Here is a 23,501-nt window from a genome sequence, read left to right on the forward strand (position 1 = left end):
GACCTGCTGTGCCTTTGTCCAGGACACACAATATTTGCTGACTGTATCCAGCCAGAGGCATAAGAACCAGTTCATTTTCAATGCCATGACAAGAAAGCAGGAACTGAGGCACCGGCCCACATCCCCCTTACTCTTGTGTCAGATCACCTACCCATGAACGGACCTTCTGTCACATGGTCCAACATAGTCCATATAGTATTAAATAATTTTTTAAAATCTAGTTACCACCTTGCAGCTGTATTCTCAGAGAAGACAGAGAGTGTACAAATAATATAGCCACTCTAACATCTCACTAGCTCTTATACTGAGAAGGGCCAGCAACCAAGTGTTCTGCTTCAGCTTGACTGTAAACAAAAATGCACATTGCTGGCATTTCGATCTCATGGATTCAAGATCCTTATGGAGCTCTAACCCCTGTGATTTAACTTTTGCCCCAGAAGAGACACCTCTTGCATTCTTCTACCCACTTCGTGGAAGAAATGGAGAACCAGGATAACTATACCTTTTGATCCTATGTCATAGTGACCTTGTTTTATCCTTTTTCTTTAGGTTCTTAAGAGTCCACATGGATGGGCAACGGCCCCCTGCTTCATGCTTTCTTATTGTGGAGGAAGGAATAGTGAACAGGAAGGAATAGAGGACATCATCCTCTCTTGTGTCCTTCATACCAAGCCCTAAGGTCACACAGAAAGTAGGGAGAGGCTATTCTTCTCCCCATCCCCTTTTTTGCAACATAATTGTTAAGGGATCATGCATCAGTTTACGAAAAGAATTACATATCATTTTCTGCAATAACAAGGGACTGGATTTGGTGATCTAATAGGGTCTTTTCCATTCTCTTTACTTACTTTCCTGCTCAGCCATTTAGCCCACACACAGTCTGGTCTGAATTCCATGGGATTTCGGCACATACTCAGTTTACATGAAAAGCTATATATACTGGTTCATTAAACATCAGAATTCCCTGCCCTTTCTTTTGTCTTCACCCTTTCCCTTTGATAGCTGAATGTGCTGCTTTATTTAAGAAAATCAAAGTGCCCTGACAGGACAGAGGCATAACACAAGCATGTGCCCTGAATATGGAGAGTTCTGAGTGCGCTCTGGCAGCCTGTCTCCCTCCTGACCCACAGCACCTCTGCCACTGACACGTCTGCAGGGCTCATCAGGAGAGACATAGCATGCAGAGCAAACACACTGTGGAACAGTGCAACTGTGCAAAATTAACTACTGAAGGACTAAACTTAGACCAGTAAGCTCCTTTTTCTGCTTAATTGGAATGTGAGGACATGGCTCTCACAACAGAAAATGCTAATCATTTGCGTTACTCTGGTCTTTCCCTCTTTGGCCTCTTTTCCTGTCTCCTAAACTTGATGACACCTGTTTACATGTGTTGAGAGAACTCAGCTGTCTCCCACATTCTGGTTTTAGATTCATTTCTTGGCTGAGCTAAGCAATGTGAATAAAGCTCTATAGGTACATCTGGGGGATTCTGAAGGTGGATTTCAAGCTTGAAGCTAGGTTACAAGGATAAAATGACAATTTAAAATCTTATGTTCTGTCTGGTTTAGAATGGAGCTCTTGCATATCCACTGAAGCATTTTACCTTTATGCTTTTAAACAAAGAAATTCTGCATCATACATTGGGACTACGCACCCCTCCACCAAGTATTTCAACAAATAATAAAAACTTATTACTGAAAGAGCTATCGAAAGTCACAAAGCTAAATGGAATATTCAGACTGGCACCAACTAAAACTTTCTCTTTCTCCACTTCCCCAACATCCCTTTCTCACTGTGCCTAACAATGTGATATTTTCATGCAAGTTTTGCTGTAGTTGTAACAGGGATCAAATTATTAAGAAACTCTCAGACCCTCATCATCTACTGCAATCTGATAATCATAACTTTTCTACATGCAGTTCTTACTGTATTGTATCCTAGCAATGATTCCTTAATGCTGTTAAAGCACCTTTGTAAATTTAATGGTATCGCTGTGAATTATTAAGCTTGAATATTATAAATGCTTTTTATAAGCATTGGTTTTAGTTGGTACTTTAATAATTTTAAAGCACAATGACAAATATAAAGATGAACTTAATATCTCATGTCATCTCTTCAGAAAATAGTGCTTCAGACAAACAGTTTAACACTGTCCAAGATGAGTCAGTTCAGCCAGTACCTGCAAGAGGTGAATCAATCTAATTGTTCTGTCATGTTGGAACATTTTATGTTAATGCTGGGAAGCTTTGCTACCAACGTGCCATGTTCTATTCCAACTTTCTGGCACATCCTCTGACTTTAAATTGGGTAATAAGCTTTCTAAAACTAGCAGTGAAGGAATATAATCTATGTTTTTCAAAGCTCATGTTCTGGGCCAGATCTACCAGCTGGGCTGCAGCATGATAAATCTGCATTTCCCTGCACAGTCAAGGGCAGCTGCACAGGAGGAAGGATTCAGTCCCAGATAGGAGGAGACTTGGAGATCCTGCTTGGATCCTGCAGGCATTGAGTGACATCAACAGAATCAGCACAGCTCCCAGCTGGCTTCATCCTGCTGAGCAGTCTTGCATTGGCTGGTCCTCACATTTCCAGAAGACAGGAGCTTGCCATCCTCTCAATCCTCTGCCCTGCCTAGGAATCCAGCTGCACAAGACTTCCTGCATGATTAGATAGTATTGCTGCTGGAACAACCGTAAAAAGAAAATCAGTAAAACTTCTATTATTAATTTCATCTAAAAGGCCCATAAAATTCAGGCCTGTTAGTGAAATTACAGAGAGCTGTAACCTGTCTTTTTGCCCATCTTCAACCACTGTCAAAATCACAAGAAAGCAGAGGATACTTTCTGGTTTGGTACACATGTGGGTAAACTCTCTCAGTGTGGGCTATCATGTTAAGCAGTACCTACCTACCTAATCTAGTAGATTACTTGATGACAAGAGATCCTGGCTGAATGTCTGCTCTGCATGCACAGAACCACCCTGCACTGCATATGTGTGTAATGTGAATCCTTGCATGCACAGTAATTCTGCAAGGAACAGGCCAGTCCTAGCCTTTTGAGGCCTTTCATTTTTGACTCATTTACAACTCTGGGACAGGCTTCAGCTCTAAGACAGGTACTTAGCTTTTCCAGCCTTTTTGTTTCCAAGCACAAGGCCTTTGGGATTCTCTGCCCCTCACAGGTAGGGAACTTAGCTATTGAAGTGTCCATAAAAAAAGCAGTCCATAGCTGTGTGGGAATTTCTGGCAAAGTGATGTTCTGTCTGATGTCACCCGCTGTTGAGCAAGGGGATGAATAACTGGATGGGACAGAACTAATTTGCATTTCTGTTTGGGGCATTTCAGTCAAAATTTGGATAAAGTTCAAATTAGGGGAGCAAATCATGATCATCTCTGCTAGGTGTGAAAGAGCAGAAGAGTTACTCACTAGTGCAAGGACTGAGGTAGCCACCTCATGTCTGCTGAACTATCGTTGTCCACACAGGATGGATTCAGAAAGCTACAGAATGAAATGGCATCAATTGGTGAGACTGCAAACAGTCATCCCCAAACTCAGCGTGTTGTGGAGGTCAGAGCATGCTCCTGGAAAGTCAGAGGTGCGGTACAAATTTCTTTAAGCAAAAGGAAGGAAAGAAGATAGATATTTCATGTCCATTTAGAATGCTGTAATCACTAGGTCTAGGTAGAAAAGCAGAACCCTTATCTTCCTCCTCTCTTTTTATACCTCTGGCTCTGTTCTTTATTACAAGTACTGAACACCAGAATTAATTCATGTGGACAAAAAAAAACTTGTTTTGATTAGAAAAACAGAATAATATTCATTTGGGGTCAGACTGTCCTGAAATTTATTTCTAATTTTTCAGTTAAGTCATCAAACCAAAAATGAATTATTCATACAATTCTTACAAATATCTCACTGAGGTGCTGGAAGGCTTAACTGAACAGTATTTGTGAAGCAACCGGAGAACTACAGAAATGCTGAGTAAGATGCATTTACAGCCACTTTCTCTTTTTTATATATCCCACTTTATTGATAGTGATATGGGTGTCTTGTTACTTCCCCCATACTGAAGAATGCTATGGCCACAGTCTCTTGGGGCTTCCTTCTACCCAGGTCTAGTTATTAAGGCTGATGTAATGCAAGAAAAAGTGCAACATAAAAACAATAAAAATTCCTATTGTAAAATAGCTCAAGATGTCACAAATGCAGCAACCATTTGTACCTTTGCTGGTTCATCTTGAATGTCTAAGCCCCATATTTTTGGATACGCAAAATCTGTCTGCTTAGGTTCAGCTTTTAGTCTGAACTAGCAAGCTTGTAAACTTTCAGAAAAGCTAAAGGTTGCTGGGCATTGGCTAGGGTTACAGTATATCAATGCAATGTTCAAAATAATGCCATTACTTTGGATGGCATCAGGATCTACAATTTTAAAAGGGGCTTGCAATCCATGAGTTCACCCTACAAGTGTGAATATACATATTCTCTTGTAATGATTATGTTTGGTAGATATCTCTGTATATGTCACATTATCCCTATTTGCTGCATCCACCCCCTAAGCGTCTTCCATTGATTCCTCTTTGATGCTGTTTGATCTCTATCCATTGCCACGTTCACTTGGCCTCTTTCTATTTGCAACTCTTGCTACTTGCTTTAGATGCTTTCCTCCTCAGCTGTCAGCTCTGAAATTACCAAATGCACAAAACTATAAAGCAGATTCTATCAAATGTCTGCCTGGGCCCTTTGATTCCATTCTTAACTGCTCACTTTGTTCCAATAAAGAAAGAAATAGAACACAGTTATCTAACCTCCCGTCCCTAAGGATCTAGATAAATTCATCTGAATATTTACTGCCTTTGCACACTTGATTTCATCACCTGTCCCCAGCATTTGAAGCATAGCTTGGAACATTCAGCAGTACAAACAAATGAACAGACCTCCCCCAGCCACAAGCTGGTCATTGAGCTGAGCGGGAGTTGCCAGGGAGCAGCAGGAGCAGGCTGCTCAGCCGGGAACACAGGCTGGGAACAGCAGCACAGCAGGGCAGTGCCTCAGCAAGGAGAGACCCAGCCCACAGCACTAGCTGAATGTGAGCAGCCCCAGTGATGGTGACCTGGTTGAGCATAGCCCAGCAGTTGCCAGACACGTCTACTGTGACTAGGCTCTAACCCACCTTCATAGCCCTGACCAACCTCACCTGGGGCCTACCCTAGGCCCTACCCATGGCCCAGGAGCAATATTTAAGCTTAGCCCCAGGCCTTTACCCCCTACTTGAGCTGTATTACAGGAATGCTGGTCTCAGCCCAGTCACAGCTGTGCCTGGTCATGGACCTTGTTAATCCAGATGCCAACCTGCTGACTGTCTGCCTGTCTTGATCTTGCTCCAGCCTCTGCCTCTTTACTATGGCCCTGCACAGTGATCATGAGGCTCCGTTTAACCCTGGTTACCCTCACCTGGCCTGTGCATTGAGGCTTGTCCTCAGACCTGCCTCATCACCACAGTCTTGTCTGAGGATCTGTGCTCTTGGTTGAACCTGGCAGCTGGCCCTGCTCCCTGGTGCAGGTACTGTGGGTTGGGCTGGCTGGTGAGGCCCTGGCTGTAGTATCTCTGCCCCTCAGGGGATATCCCTGTTCCTTAGGGAGTAGCTAGCCCTTGCTGCTTCCTGACACCTTCTTGGAGGGTTGTTCTTCTTCATATGTTCACATGGCTTGTATTTCTGCTTGGTATCAGTAAAAGACTCATATGAGTTATAGCAACCAACATCCTTGCTATCCTCTGCTTCACTGCAAAAGATTTTCCTCTTTATGAAAAGTAATCATAACCTTCCATATTAACATATGGAGGGTTAAACTTACTACTTCAGTTTCAGAGAGGTGAAAGTTACATTTTCCTGTACCAGTTTTGGTACAAAACCCCTACCTTTCCAGAAGACAAAAGGGTGATTTGAGACTACAGCCGAAGTGCTGGTCTGGGGATAAAAAAGGACATCCAAAGTCATCAGCTTCTTATCTCGCTCCCTGTGCGGTAGCAAACTAATTATATGAAAAGAAAATATCTTTGTGCATCTGTAACTGGTAAAGCTGCCCTGTTCTCTCCTGCAATGACTTAGCTGTAGCAATGCTGGCCTATGACAGCTCATGCCTGGATTATTGTTCTTTATTTGTGCCAGAGTAAGGAGCTCAATCATCTCAGCTTTGACAGGGATGAGAGATGGCAGACAATTATGAAGTAGGACAAGCCAAGGTGAGCATTTTATGTCAGTATTCTGCAGTTTTGTCTGCTTCTCTACTTACAGTTGGTTCTACAACAAGGTTTTAGTGGTGGTTCTTAACAGGTTAAATGTGAGGGGCATTTAAGATCATCTCTCCTTACAGAAATACCAGGACAATATGTGAGCATCCTGCATACTACAGCCACAAGAGCTGCACTGAGTCTTATACCTAGCAAAAATGTAGCCTTTCCAAGTTCTGGGACAGGTTCTTTCCTAAATAAGGAAAGTATACTGTATAAGGCTGTATTGTTTGCAGGGGAAAAAACAGATCTTCCCAAATCAGTTTCATCTATTTTTCCCAGTTATTTAAATTTTTTCCTTGTATTTTTGGAGGCTTTCATCAGATTACTGGAAAACAAACTCTCCTGTATCCTCAGCAGTCAAAACATGAAGAAAAAAATGTGTTTTATTGCCAAAGACTAAAGAAATTGCTTGTTTGTCAGACTCCTACCCCAGTTACTGTTTCTTTCATTAAACTTTCCATCATATTAAAAGCCACTTTCTCTTCAAAAAATGTTGATGTTAAGATGTTGAGACACCCTGTTCAAAGGTAAGTTTCATCATCCTTGCTACTATCTGCTTCATTACAAAAGATTTTCTTCTTTATGAAGAGTAAACATAAATAAACAGTGTAGATCCGTGCCAGCAAACTTCTTCAGAGACTAGTCCCTACTCATGTAAACAGTTCCTATTAGCTTGACTGTATCTTAATACTGAACAATCCCTAAATTGCTGGTTAAAGAAAGCCAGACAAGATGCATATATTTATACATACAAGATATCTAGACTGCTTTAACATATATGAGGAAAAACTTTTTCACTGTGAGGGTGACAGAGCACTGGAACAGGTTGCCCAGAGAGGTGGTGGAGTCTCCTTCTCTGGAGATATTCAAAACGCGCCTGGATGCAATCCTGTGCAATGTGCTCTAGGTGACCCTGCTTGAGCAGGGGGGTTGGCCTAGATGATCTCCAGAGGTCCCTTCCAACCTCAGCGATTCTGTGATTCTGTGATATATAATATAGAACCTGAAGGAGCTATCATAAGAATACAAATCTACATAATTAAAGAAACCAGATCTATGTAAATAACTCACTTGTGGCATTGTGGAAGAAAAGTTTCTGGCCGAATTAAATGCATTGCTTGACCTGACAGATCTTGTCCAGGTTTGGAGGGTTTTAACACTCTTCCTTAAACTTTCATGTATGAATCAATTTTGGCTTTTTTATACAAAAATCAAAAAATGAGACTTTATTCATCTATGAAGTATTTACTCAGGCAAAACTTTTTGAAGCTGAGCTGAACTCTAATTTTATTTTCTTCTCCTTCCCCCTTAAATACCATTTCTTTATTTTGGCACCTAAGTTATTTTCCAGAATAATAAGTTAGCCGAGTTGCTGCAGGAATGGAAGGTAAAATACTGTGAGCTCAAAATGCCTCTTGCTCTAACAATAACAGTTGAAGACTTGCCCTTTAATATGTACCTGAACTGGGTCAAAACATAGAAAGTAGGTCAGGGAAAATGTGACTTAGCCCTAGACAGAAGTCTAGCTGACACAGGCACACAGCATTTGGAGGATGGCAAATACCATCCTACCTGACCCTCAGTGACAGTTGCAGAACAGCCTTGCAATATTTTTTAGAGGCCAACAAGCTGACCAAGTGCAGCTGCCATATGCTGAGCAAAAGAGAAAGGTGTCAAAAGTGACCCTTCATGCTACACAATCACATGATACACATGACTTCAGCATCTTCTGTTTGCTCAGTGCCCAAGAGAAAGTCTGACATTGATTCAGCCATAGTTAGTAACTAGAAAATTAGACTTTAGGCCTCAGTCTAGCAGTACTTCTACAGTTGCTGAACTTACTGTAGTTAACTCTTGATTGCTTTGAGATTTCTCAAGGTTGTAAAGAAAAGGGTGTGTTTGCAGGCCTTAAGCCCAACAACACAGAAGCTCCATTGGCAGGACAGGAAGAAATGAAGCCTGATTTCTTCTTACCTGTAAAACTTTACATTAAACAGTGTGTGTTTGGAATATGTGATACTTGAAGTAAGTCCAATATTGAACTCAGTTTTTCTATGAAACTGATGCAGGAAAATCACTTTCTTTGCTGTGTATGTTGAGAGACCTGCCTTATTCAGTCATCTACCTCCTCACTAGGGTCCTCTCCTGCTTTGTCACTTGACTAAAGTAGCAGCTTGTAATGAAGGTAGACTTCAACCATGCCTGTTGATCTCAGAGTATCCCAACTTTGATGTATCCAACTATACCAGAGATAAACAAGACAATAGCTGTGGGGAAGTTAAAATTATTAGCTCGTCTTTTAGAAAGACCTGAAGAAAGGCTTGTGTGTAAAAGCCTGTCTGCTGTTTCTGACCAGCTGTTGTTTGATTACCTGCATTTGGAAACTTTTGAAGGCTCACTTCCATTGTAATAGGCTGCATCAAGCTGTTGGTTTTCAAAACCCTTAAAAGCAGAACTTGTGGAACAACTACTTGGCTTGAGTTTGGTAATAACTACACAGCCCACCCCAGCATTGCACTTCCACTGTACTGATATCTGACTTCAAACTGTGTTGCTTGATCTCTAGCCAGGATCCTGGAACACAATGTCTTATCCCTTGGAACTTCAAACTGGGAAACTGAGTAAGCTTGTAGCTGAAATTTATTTGTAGTAATGTTGCAGGCCTTTGGAAATTGGAAGAATCATGTACTAACAATGCTCAGTCTGACTAGTAAATGTTGATAATGTGTGGAGGGTCATGACAGGGTTAAACAGGTGGAAAGTTGCAAGTAGCAAGCAACAGGAGCCTCAGACAAACCTACCCAAGGACACCAGTGCAGCTGGGAATGATACATCCTGAGAAAGTACAGATAAACTAGCAGAAGCCAGTGGGAACCAAGGTTAAGAGCAAGACAGCTTTTCTAAACAAGTAGCAAGGTACAAGACATGATCACCGCGTGCATGATCGGTGTAATGATTGGCTACCTGTGACATAATCAGCATGATGATTGGCTTAGCAAAGTGCATCTGTGAAACCACTGAAGCAGCTAACTTCTTAGTATAAATATGCTTAGAAGCAAACAAACAATGTCTCAAGATGCTTCACCTCTTGAGTCCATGCCATCATTCACTACAACAATGAAATTAGATTTCCATTCCACACAAAGTCTCTTCCTGGTGTTCCTGAAAATAAGCTGGTCACATAGGGAACAAAAAGCAAGAAGTTTCCTTCCACTTCCTCTGGTACTGTCCAGATGGCTAGATGGGTTGTGGTATAGATGGGGTTGTATCTATCCCTGCTGAAGACACAGTAAAAGATTTGCTGGACACACGGTCTATCTTAGTATGGTTAATTCTCTGTTCCTAACAAGCATGTAAAGGGATAAAATAGCGAACAGCTCATCCTACCTGCTCCAGCCCCTCTAAACCAAACTTTTCTCTGGGAAATGAGCAAGCTGCTTATGAGCATGAAGAACAGCTGAAAACAAAGTTGTATGGTCTCTGTTAATAAAAATTCTCTCTGAAGAGAAGCAAGGGTTGGAACACAATGTCAAAGGGCAAAATAAAATATTTCTCATTCTATGCAGGTACTCCACAAAAAACATGATAGTATTCTTCAGTGAAAGGAAGGATAGTGTTTTAAGAAAAAGAATAGAAGATAAGGAATGAAAGAAGTAAATAATTCCAATGTTAACCTTTTGCAGACAAAGATAAGCATCTAAGGGCTTTAGTGATACAGATTTTCAATGGGCTATGTGGGCCTCTTAAAGACTAAATGCAGAGCCTTTTGTGTGCTTATACCAACACCTGAAAGAGCCACAAGGTATTGTTTTAGGTTGAATCATGATCAAAAAATACCTTACAATTGGAGAAGCTTTGCGAACATTGCTATTTGTGAGGTATCAAGAAACAGATACATTTTCCCCATACTATCAGCTTTAATGCAGAAGCGATGAATGGAGCAGAAGGAGATTTTCATTATGAGAAAGAAAGGAATATTTAATTTGCACAGGTGTTTTTTAAAAAACTCACAGATTTTTTCCCAGGGTAAAATCCACATGCTTCCATGGGAATTCTCTACTGCTTCTGCAGTCATTTCTATGACTATGTTTATAATTATGATGATGATTCTTCTGCTCACTTAAAGAGATTAATCACTAATCTAGACTTAATACTTGCATGCATTCTGTTTTCTGCATATTTTTTCATACTTTCACAACTACCCTATTAGAACTCTGCTACACAACCTTTTTATTCACTTCAGGGTGAGGATCATGTTGTTTAGGGCCAAAATGAAAAATCAGAGTTATCAGGTAATATGAATTCCCCTATCTTTCATTCCTGTTCTAACCATCTTGTTTCCTATGATTCTTCTTTTCTTCTGTGGTGGTCTGTACAAACCAAACTTTGTCAATTAGTCAGTTTGTTATAGAAATGTCTTTCAACATAATGAAGGGCTGATTCCTGACAGAACTCCTGCTGCCTCACTGTATCTGTCACTAAGCTATCTTATATCAGCTGATTTAGCTCTGTTTGGTGGGCAATACAGGCAAATGTAGAGAAGAGAAATCCTTGCTGCTATGATATTCTATACATAAGAGGCATGTATTGGAGCACATACAAAGTTCTGTTACTACTAATGGATGATTTTTCTATTCCCTACTTTGTATAAAGGCTCTTGGTCCCCAAGCTAAATCACTCTGCTGAAGCAAAACAGACTCCTAATTAGTATCTCTTGTTTTGTTTTTTATGTTGGAAAAACATTCTTTAATAAACACACTTATATCATAATAAGGATCCAGCCAGAGTCTAGGTGCAGGTTGTGATGACTGCTATATAGGTGCAGAACTTGGTCATGCTTACAGTCTACTGCTGAAAAAGCAAAAGACCAGAATAGTGCTTAGAATGGCATATGCCCAAAGTAGGATACTTGAAGTCAGGAAGGGGATATGACAAATGCTTCAATTTTTCTCCACTTTCTACTTCATATTTTAAAGATTTTGCATTTATTGTATGCAGCAAACCTAAATGGAAAGCAGTACAGCAGTCCATCTCAGTGCTTGCTAAAAGTCTGAATCTAGACTATTACATTCATTTATGTGAGGACTAATTTATGTGAGGGAACACTTCCATTTCTAGATATTCCACATAAGAAAGAAAAGGAGGTGATGATTACTAGTGCTTCTGAAAGCAAAATGCCTGTTTGTGGTGGGCCTGTGTGCCTTTTTGTGGTGTTGTCATCTTTAGTTAAACCAGATAGTCAGGGTTCCAGGTAATGTGAAGTTCAAGCATGGCAAAATGGATAGGGTAGATTACAAGTTTCTAGCCTGAAATTCAGTTTTTATTCTCTGTTGTAACACTTCCTAATGCACAAAGTTACAGTCCAAACCATAAAGGAAATGTCACACTAGAAGCAACCTCAAAAAAAATTATTTGGAGAAAACAAGGAAAAGGATCTGGGGTAAAATAGGGTATATATCGTGAGGCCTCTGAGGGAACCCAAGACCTATCAAAGACAAATCATGCAAAAGAAATTGATTTCCATAGGTTTGTCTTGCAGGAAAGGACTATTTTTGCTGCTTATGCAAGCTGTTTGCCATTCCAGTGGTGTTTCTTTTAATGTTTTTAAGAAAACAGCTGTTGTATAGTAAGGGTCACACAGATTGTCCTGAAGAGAGGCATATGTTGCAGGAAACTTAACTCCTGGAGTATTTAACAAAGCAAGGATGATATTCTCTCCCATTAAGGTACGCTGCAGAAGGGTTGCAACAGGCACATAAAGTCCAGGAAGCTTAAAGCATAAGGAGGAGACATGAGTTTAAGTGAATACTGGTAATACACAAAGTTTCAATATTTAAGCTGGAAAGCTATTTTTGTTTAGGGAGGCAACTACTGAAATTGCCCCTTATTCCTAGGCAGAAGAGGAAACCTAATTTGTATCATTGCGCTGGCTACCTGGGCTTCTGTTTACAGATCAGACCAGCACAGAGCAGAAGTACTGGAGGGCTCTCAGTGGGGTTGGATTTGCTTTGTGTCTATAGCACTTCACCTGTGAATTGGTAACAGCAGCAAAGACTTGCTGTTTGATATACCAATCTGTGTCTTGCTTCAATGGCTCCTGGTGTAGAGGCCTGCACTAGTAGAATGCCCACAGGCATACAAGGGCTAATGGCACTCCAGAGACGGTGTCAGCCCTCGTGTTTTGAGATAGAATGCCGGATAAACCAGAACCCTAACCAAATTACAAAAAATACTCTTCAACACAGAGCTGCTAGCTGCATGTCCCACATTGTTGCAACCATTTCAAGTCCTTGCCCTAACCAAGACTCTTCCATAGGAGTTTTGTTTAGTCCTGTAGTTATTTTCCAGGTTGTCTGATCAAGACCTGTCTACCCTTTTCCCCATAGTTTCTTCCAGCTTAATCCTTACTGGCCTTCAGACAGTCACCAGTCTGTCACCTGACTGCCAAACTTTAAGCCTCAACTTAGTACAGGTGGGTAGCCGGAGTTGTGGGTTGGGGTCATCCCTTCTGACTGAAAGGTCTCTGCAAACTCCAGGTGGACTAATGGGTGATTGTTTTATTTCTGCCCTGTGATCAGTGTTCACTTTTTTATCACACTTTTATTCACTGGGCAGATAGTCATTGTATCTGCAGAGAAAGATGACTCTATCTTTAGTCTATTTGAATATTTTCATTAAAAATGAAGTGAAAGCATAAGTACACATAATCTCTCAAATGCTGTTATAAAAATAACACTTTTCAACATATGCTGATAGTTACACATCACACATGAAAAATGATAAAGTCAGAGCTGAAAGCTGCATGGACTAGTTTGGTCTGTACTGAAGAAGCTATAACCCAGCATAAAAAGAGGATCATTTTAAAGGTTAAGTACTGATCACACAACACAGTTTAGATTCTGGTTGTTGCCTCATAATTACTCTATGACCTTGGGCAAAACACTGTCTTTGACACAGCTCCCCATCTATTGATATTCTTTGTCTTGTTTATGTTGTGAATTCAGATTCAAAACCCAAAGGCATAAGCTAGATTGAAATCTGTTTTTTTTTCTTGACAAACAGTAAACTTAACTTACTGAGCCACCTGGTCTCGGTGTGCCCTGAGCAACACACTGTGACCTTGCTTTGAGCAAGAGATTGGAGTGAATGACCACCAGAGATCCCTTCCACCCTGAATTGCCCCATGATCCTATGAAGTTGAGTTTGGAAAGATCAGAATGATTTATAAAAATTCCAATTAAACTCAGTAAATATTTTTGACTGGAAAATGGACAGGTATTTTGCAGTTTATATTAATCTCACATCTTCAAAACAATGTATCAGAAAACCTTAATGTTTCATTCTTATTTCTAAATGAAAGTTTTCATTAGAAAACATGATCTTATGAAATTAGAGGAAGATGATACTAGAGGAAGAATCTAGATGTTAAGAAACCTGAAGGGCATTGGGCAGAACCAAAACTGTATATAATAAGTTCCCAAGAATATTTGAATTTTCAATCTAATTTTGCTTCTTCCATCCTTTATGTTTGAATTCTGTAACTGTATACACAATCAATTTTAACTGCCAGCAGGGCAAACTTATTATTGCATGTCATAAAGTGAGCTCTAAAGAAAGGTCCTTACCACACTTACAGTTCCTGTAAGCACTGGAGGCAACTTGCTCAGAGGTCCTTCCAAAGCCTGCGCAGCCCTCTGCCCCTCCGTCAGCTCTGCAGCCCTGAGGGAAGCCTGTTAGCGCTGTCTCTGCAGAGCAGGTGCTTCATGATGGTGACTCACTGACCTCTCGTTACTGGGGCCAGGTTTACACCAGGCTGCAGAAAGAGGAGAGCTTCAGCAGTTGCCAGAAAGCTGTGTCTCGGTACCAGAGAAAGAGAAACTTAAGGCCAGGGCTGATATTTTCAAAAATATCCATCTCATCTAAGTTAGATCTTGGTACTGGCATTACACATGTGAACCTCTGATCCAGGTGCTGAGAAAGGTGAAGTAGCATGCAAACCAGACATGGAGGGAGAATATTTGTTCACATGTGCCTTTTCTGCTCTCCAAGCTGAAATGTTACACCTACCCAACACGATGCTACACTGCATGGACTAACAAGTTCAGGCCAATGCTAGTTTAGTATTTGTAAATTAACAATGCAGTTTATGCATTCAAAGATTCCCAGGCCCCACTGGTTTTCATTGTGAAGCAAACTTCAAAGTGCCTACTGATTAGTTCTTATTATTTTTATTTTAACTTCTTAATTTTGATTTAATAATCCTTTCCAAAATCCAACAGATATTTTAGTACTTTCAGAGCTTTTCGTTTTTTTTTCTATTTGCATTTTTTGTTTTCTCAGTGAGTTTGAGGCATTTCTTCAGGATTTTGCTATGCTTGAATAAGATATTTACCAATTGTCACAGTAGCAGCCTGAAACTAACAGCCTTTCTCTCGAGGGTTTCTGAGGAAGAATGTAACGGAACCCCTTGTGACATGATAGAAGCAGCAAGATATTTGCTGCTAAAATCTTAGGAAGTGATACTGATCCTGCTTTGAATGAAGCATAGATATCTCTTCCTAACTTCAAAAAGTGATTCTTAAGTGATTCGTCAACTTTAGAGTTTGTTTGGGAATTTTTCCTCAGCCAGTTTGAGGTCAGCTGTTAAAGAAAAATGAGTGACAGTTTTATAAAGCCTTATATAACCTCAATTCCCTCTAACTACAAAACTTACTTTCAGCTCTCTCATTGTTTCAAAGAACCTAAATGAATTTTCTTTGAGACTTCTCATGAATTCACCCTGGATATTGCAAGTTCAGACTCAAATGGTAAGTTTTTAGAAAACCTGAAAGGCTCCAGTGGCTGCATAGACAAAGCTTTTGCTTTAGATTTCATTAAGCAAAAATGCAGTACCCAATTTAGTAGAGCTCATCAGCTTTAAGCTCATGAGTAGACTCATGACAGTCACATAAATAAGAAAGGATAAATATTGTCACTGATGTATCTACTCCTGGGTTTAAAGTTCATCGCATACTTACATCCTTTCCTTAATAATAGGAAGAAAACCTGGAAGTTATACAGATATTCTCAGATTCTTTTTGGTGTTTTGAAGATGTAATGTGACATTGGAATTGTTAATGTGCCTTACTACATGTCTAGTAGTTGATCACAAGAAAAGCAGAAGGTAAGAGGCTGTTGATGACTCAGAAAAAGAGGGGAACACACTTCACATAATGTCATAGATAGGTACCATCAAAACTACCTTTTAGCTTTCTGTGCTTGAAACTGGATGCTAATCACACAGGCAGGTGTAAATCTTTTGTAATCTCCTTGAAATGCATTTATCCTGGTATGATTTAGAAAAGACTGCACTTGTTGAAGTATGCATTTTTCTTCTTTCTTGCTTTCTTTCACCTGAGGAAGTCTTTCACCTGCATAAAGAGAGGTGCTACTTTATTCTGAGGGGGGGAAAAAAAAATCTATTCTGTATTTGAAGACTTCTTTGGCAGAAGAGAAACTCAGTTGTAAAGTTGTTCTTAAGATCCTGTGGGAAATAAAGGAGCAGACTATGTTGAAAGGGGAAAAAAAACAGAAAAGGAAAGGAAATTTCTTTTTCAAATATGTGTCACTATATTATTCCGATCGATAGAGGCCATCCACAATGTAATGCAATACAAATTATTTTAGATGGCATAGCACCCCCATGAGGCCCAAACTTGAACTGACAGAAATGTCAAAATTTGCGGGGGAGGCATAAAGTATATAATAAGGAAACAGCTACTTACTTGATTTTGGCACGTTTATATGAAAATCAATTTGCTGAGAATAATAGTGGCTTTGGAAGCAGAGTAGAGAGAAGTGGAATAAAACACGAAACTGTAGTGATTTTGGGTGCTATCTCTCTCCACGGCTGTGTGTTTGGTCATCATTATGCATGTTACAGGAAGATTACAATTCATGATGACTGCTGTAATGAATATAAGGACTAATACTGTTAGCCTAGGGGCCTTTCTAAATCCTAGAGATGTCTGAATACCAGAGCCTGATGGCTTAGGGAATTAGGAAGAAGGTGTTTTCAACAGTTGACCAGCTCTTCAGTGAATAATCAGTAAGAGGCAATGCACTTCCTTTAAAAATAAATAAATAAAATAAAAGCTTTAGCTTACTTTACTTGGAGGAAACCCAGTGATGTTTTCAGGATGATATGCAAATCACAGACATAAAGGCTGGACGAACGACCTTAGCTTGGACCACCCAGAAATCCACATATTGCTGCTACTGCCCTGGAAAATATAACATGACATTTGTTTCACCTGGCATGGTAGTCAACCACTAAGACTCACTTCACTCTATACTTAGGAATACACTGCTACTTTCTGCCTTCTTGGACATGCCCAACATTTCACCTAGTAGAAGAGATTTCTGATTTTCAGATCAGCAATCTGTTTAGTACCTGGAACCTCTCTGCATTATAGGTCAAGAGAAATACTTTAGTCAGCTTCTTTCCCCTTTCTCTGAGTACAGAGAAAATTTCAAAACATGTCACTCAGCCCAAGAAACAAGCTGCTGACCTAACCAGTTACATTTGAATTTGGGTGTTCGTTAGCCAAATATCTAACAGACTTCTTAATTTGTTATGACACTCATTGGCTTCAAATCCAGAGCACCATTTAACAACAAGGCCAAACAGTTTTGCAGTCTCTGTTATGACCTGTTACGTAGTACTACTTTACTATCTGCTATCGGCTGTACCTGATGACAGCCTTTAAGTTTTAACTAGATGCACCTTAAATTACAGTTTAAGCAAATTCAGGTTATTTTGTGACTGTGGATTAACAGCTTGCATTTTGTGCACGCCTATTGCTACCTACCACATATGAGCTGGAGAGCTCTAACTTATACTGCTCTAACTAGATTCCGAATGAACATAAAGTCCAACATACCTTATAGGGGAGGGAAGCTTTTACAATTACATGGTGAACTGGTCATAGCAGGGGAATTCTAGTCCTCATTTTCCTGTGCATTTCTTGGGTGACCTGTGACAAATTCTTCATTGTTTCAAAAGGGGCTGCTTCAGTTTTGGACTGCTCAATTTAACATTCCTGTCCTGTAATCTCTGAGGCACTGGATGCCAATAATTATTTGAAGCTGGAGCTTGACAGCACATTAGAACTTTGACCCTACGTATCTCAAAATCAGGCCCAGTATCTGTTACAAATTTTAAGGAATGGGCATTAGCCTACCACTGGCTCTGTGTCCCTATATCCTTCTATTCTGAAAATACTGAATAATGTGTTAGTGAATGTTGACATGTATGTGGAAAGCATTAAGGTCATTTGTAGTTTTTGATGTTTTTCACTGGTGTCTTTTTTGATGAAATATCCTGCCTCTACTCAATAATTTCTAAAGGTACCATACCCAGCCTCAAAGTCTCATCATGCAGGCCTTGCTCTATGAAAGACCTCTAATATTCTCCACCTGTGGAAGGTGAAAAATATGTTTTCTATTACCTGTTCTCCTTCAGCAGCTCCTTTTTTTTCCACTGTTTAATTTACTTGTCTTACTCAGATTCAGAACTCCTTCTTTTCAAATTATGGCATAAATTTGACAAATGTCAAAATCATGTGATTTACCTTGCCTATGCCTTATACCCTTTTTCTCAAACCATTTTGCCTACTCATCTTGTCAATGGTTTGAAGCAAAGACAGACCTACTACTCCGTAACTGTACCATCCCAAACATAATGAGCCTTCACTTCTGGCTGGACCCAATGCAATGATGCAATAAAATAGAGGAAACTACAGTGCAAGTCACTGAAAATCTGGTTGCTAGATAACTAAAAAAACAAAAGGGAAAATAAAGGCAATGCATTTGCAAGTAAAGTTGAAAGGATTCTGAAATATGTTTATTTTACAGAAGAGGGAAAAGTGGAATGGTAGAGCAAAGACAGCAACAGAAATTAAGAACCTGACAAAGAAATCAAGCTAGTGTTCTAAACTTGACATATTTGTTGAAGACTTCATGCTCCCTGCAGTTGTTCTAGCCTTAATACAAACTGATTGTTTCTACTTAGTATAGTTACAGTTCAATTTAAAAAATGTGTTTTTTCTTCTGGAAAAATTGCCAGAAAATACATTTTATCTGTAATTATCCATTCAACAGAAAGGTCATTCTTCAGATCAGATTTTTTTTTTTTTTTAGAAATGATTTGAATATAGCCTGTATATATAGATTTGTATATATCAGTCAATGCATGTTTTTTCTCCTGAGATGATGCAACTTAACAAGGAAAATATAAATAATTAGAACTTAAAGACAGAATGACAGATTTGGAGCAAATTTTTCCTCCACAGTATCATTGTAGACCGATGAACAACACCAGGAAGGACCCTTCTGTTTCTCATCACTCTGCTAACAGAACACCAGGTAGCAGAGAAGACACTAGTTGGACAGCATGCAGGACCTCCTGTTAGTTAGGCTATTAGTTTAGGGCAACTTTCATAAAAGGATGGTGAACTTCACCTAAAAAGAAGATGCGCTCAAAGAGCACTGCCTAAGTTTCTGTGTGATGTAGGAGCCACTCAGCGTTTAGGAGAAATGGCACCACCAGGAAGGCAGAGTAGTAGTGGTTCAAGAAGAGCTGTATGATTAGTTCCATAGAAATATTTGTTGCTTCTGTTAGGATGGCAGTTGAAAGGCCACACTCAGCTGAATGATGAAAGACAAAGGGGTGTACAGAGACATGACAAATGTTTCGAAATGTGTCTGGAAGGTCTACAAGACTCAGGCAATCCGTGGAGCTAAGTTGCATGTGCTCTGGTTAGGAATTACAGCCAGCAAAATACAGTTGCTGCAATCACTAAGCAGTCTTCTAGGGTAAATATGTGTCCCCTTTTAAAAGCAGAGATAGCACAGGAAGACATGTTTCCAAGAAGATGGATAAATAGCTTAATCAAAAGCTGATGGGAGATGAGGTGGGAAATACTGCTTATTTATATTTCATATATATCCAGAAGCTTCAAAAGTTTCAACTGCAGCTCTGATTCTGACTTCAGTATCGTGGATAAAGAACATACTTCTTCAGGGCAATTGCTCTGTTTCCTAGATTCTTCCTACCAAGCAGAACTTGTTGTCTTATTACAAAGTCACCTTTCTCTTTTCTAAGCTACTATCTCAACCATATTCTCAGAAAACCAACTCACTACCTGGTGCAATAAAACAGATTTTGGTATTATCAGCATAGCAAAGGGACCACCACCCACACCATATAATTCTTTTCAAACCTGCTCTCTTATCTGCTCCACAGGAATGATAGCAGAATCAAGCCTTCAAGTAAGATCAAACAGATCAACCAATACTACCCTTGAAAATAAATGAATCTTAATTGTGGATGCACTCTGTTGGTAAGTCAAGTGCTAGATCAAGCTTCATGATGCTCAAAAGTATCTGCAATGCAAACCTGGACAAAAAGCAAGGAATCTTTTCATGGCAAAATCTAAACACAAGCAGACTAAAAAGAGAAGTTGTGTATGTTTTTATTTAGTGTATATTAAATTCCAGCAATACAGGCTAACTGCAACAATGCTATTAATATTATAGCCATTCCTATTAGCATATTTTTACCACAGGAAACAAGATATTATTGTTTCTAATTGCTAACATATATTGAATAATATATTCAGTAAGATAATTCCAAGCATGTCTCCTCTTGTAGCTATTTTATTGCATTTCCTAAAGAAAATGCTTATAAAATTGTCTTACTTGTTATTATTACTATAGCCTCTGGTTCAGAAGCCAAACCCTGTCTACTGAAAAGAAATATTTTGTTTTTACATTTCTTACTCCTAACAAGTCTAAAACCTTCTCATGATTAACCTCTATCACCAAAGCTTACAGTGGAAAGTGACCAAAAATCCATAAATTATTCTAACTTCTAACCAAAAACACCTTCAAGCAACAATCACCCATAGCCTATCAAAGGGAACAAAATATTTTCAGCATCCTGAAGAAGTTATAATTAGTTTGTTTCACTTGAGTTAAAGATTAGAAGGCTGATGCCATAGTTAAGGGGAAAAAGGGGGAGAAAAAATTGAATAATTACTTGTTAACGACTGATTTTCACACCATGATAGAAAAACCAGTGTTTTGGCATTATGGTGAATCTGAAACTGTGGTGTAATAAGGATAAAAGGGAACTCATGTAAGCTGTTCTTAGATTGTGAATCTGTTTTGTTTTATGGTACTGGCCAAAAGGAAAGTAAATATAAGCATCAGTTTTCCAGCTGACATAAAGCCAGCTTTTCTTTTTGTACAAGAATAGCTGGTCAAACAACCACTTTTAGGAGATGGCAAACAACTGTAACCAAGAACACAAATCTCCCAGAAAACTGATAGTCTTCTATGTAATAACTGGAGAGTTAAAGAGTATCTATTATCTTTTTCATTACGACTGTCATCTGATATATGCTCATTTTGCAAGAGATCAAGAATAACGATTTGGAACCAAAACTCCATGTTCTGACAGACAGCACTGCTGTATTTACTCAGCTTGGATAAAATCCTAATGGAGATTAATTTGACTTAGACCAATTAAGAGTAACATTTTTAGAGACCTCAGATTTTTATTAACATACACCTCACTAGCTACTGAAGAACACTATACTGACTTCCTTCTATATGTATAGATTCAGATCCTAAAAAATAGGCTAAATTCTGTTCTCTGATGTGGAAATGTTTGAGTATTTTCCTACTTGTTTTCTCTGAGTCTTTCTTTTTTCCATTGAAATCATTATGAAATTTGTTTTCATTTCTGTGGAAAACAGGTTGGTCTCTTAGGCCTTTAATCACTGAGAGCCCTGAAGGGCTTGCACAGCCTGTGCTTCAGTTTCTAAGAGAGCTGGGAAATATCTTTTACCAGTGGACAGACCAGGAAGCATGCTACTCCCTTCACTGTTCACTTAGTTTAGACTGAAAACAGACTTGAAAAGAGATACCTCAGTTGTAGTTCCTTATTTGTCTTCCTAATGCCCTAAATCATTTTCTTTTGAACAAAGATCCTCAGTTCCTTCCTCAGAGAATTCTTGTTCTCTTTTCTGATGTACTATTTTGTTACCACCAGGGGTGCATACAGCCTCTCTCTCACCTTTTTCTCATTAAACAGTAACTCTGATTGACATATTTTAATCACTCATTTTCACTTTGTGAAGCTGTCACAAAAGCAAACAAAGCTAAAGTCAACGCATCAGCAATAGCCAATTATCCAAGTACTGCAGAGATTTAACAGAGCTATTTCATGCACAGAATATCACTGGCTCTACTCTGCTCCTATTCAGGTAACAAACTGCCATTGACTTTAATAGGTATAATTGTGACTTGATATTCATCTTATTGGAGTACCTGATTAAGATTGCTGGCCTATCATCATAGTCCCCAGAGACAAAGGAGAAAAATACTGTGCCACTCTGCCTACACCTTTCCTGCTATACGTTCAGGATCACATTCAGTGAGTCTTCCTCCTATCCTCTTCCACTGTCATGCAGGGCAGAGCAAAGGGGAGAAAATAAGCCTTTAGGCCTTTACACTTTTCAGTTTATATCTTGGCTGTCTCAGTTCACAGGGTCACAGCCGCCTCCCTTTCTTCAGGGAAAGGAAAGCCTTTGCCTGCCACGGGGTAAAAAAAAGACGTACCCACTTAAACACTCCCTTACATGGCTATTCTTTTACTGTGCTTATTGTTTTACTGTGGGGAAATACACGGAGCCAAAGAGCCTTCCAGCCTGGTTCTGCGCATCCTCCCTAGTTTTAGTCATGCCCTGTAGCGAATGAAGGCACGGACTCAAGAAGTGGTGCATCTTGAGACATTTACTGTTTATTTCCGAGCGTATTTATACTAAGAAGTTAGCTGCTTCAGCGGTTTCACAGATGCACTTTGCTAAGCCAGTCATCATGCTGATTATGTCACAGGTAGCCAGTCATTACACCGATCACGCACACGGTGATCGTGCCCTGTACTTTGTTACCTGCTTCTCCTTTCCCATATGCTTTGCTACTTGTAACTCCTTGAACCTTGCCACTCGCTTCTCTTTTCCCATACGCGTTGCTATTTGTAACTTTCCACCAGCTTAACCCTGTCATGACCCTCCACAACGCCCTGCAGAGGCTCATCTGCACAGCCTGCCCGGCTCTGTGAAGGACCACCTCTCCGCCAGATAGCGCTCAGGAGAAGCGCAGGCTAGAGCAAACAGCGGGTGCCACTGAGATCCCACCTGCACAGGGCGACTCGCAAGGAGCCAGCAGGCCGCGCGCACGCTCAGCGGCCCATTGTGAGGAGCTCATGACACCTTCAGAAGGCCTCTGCGCCCGTCAGCGATGTCACAGCCCTGCGAGGGCAACCAAGGGCCCTGCTGCCGCGCAGGCCTCATTTGTGCACACCGCTTTCGGAGTAGCAGCAGATATGGCTGGCTGCTCTGCCTTCGTGTGCCTTCTCCTGGGTACTCTTCTGGTACACGGCTTCCCCATACCCGAGGAAAGAGAGGCTTCAGCATCGCCTGAAGGTACGTACTCCAGCGTAAAACCTCCTCTCCCCCACTAACGTTTTCTACGGATCAGTTTCCAGGGGGGAGGCAGCGCTTCCCCTGGCACCTATAGCAGCACCTGGGGGCACAGGCAGAAGAGCTGGGTCCCTTCCAAAGCTGAGAACACTTTAGGAGGAGCTCTTCTGCAGAGACCTGGCTTTCCAAAGCCGTCTGCGCCGCCCTCCTATGCTGCCCCCACGGGGCACGCAAAAGCATCTGCCGAGCCTCGTCCCAGCACTTCTGGCTCTTGCTCGTGACAGCAGGCTCCTGCTTCCCTTCTTCCCAGTGCAGGAAGGAGAGGGCATGAGAGGAGGAGCAACTCCACCAAAAGGAGCAGAGGGTAGAAGAGAAGAGCGGGCGTGTTTTCTCAATGCACAGCACTGAACTCGTATACCACACAGCAGCCCGCACGTGCTGGGGCGCCATGTCCCCACGGCCGCAACGCGTGTGCCACTGTGCTCGGGCTCTTCATACATCAGCCCTCCACCTCCTACCTTTGACCTACCACAGCATGCACGTTTCATATAAACTCTGATCTCTTTCCATCATTTTGCAGCAATCTTCCCCAATGCTTTTGAAGAGGTTGACCCTGGCATTCTAAATCGCCGTTTACTCATCATTATAATAAACACTTTGTTGCTCATCACTGCTGCGGTC

The sequence above is a fragment of the Apteryx mantelli genome, chromosome 13 (assembly GCF_036417845.1).
Source record: "Apteryx mantelli isolate bAptMan1 chromosome 13, bAptMan1.hap1, whole genome shotgun sequence".
NCBI lineage: Eukaryota > Metazoa > Chordata > Aves > Apterygiformes > Apterygidae > Apteryx > Apteryx mantelli.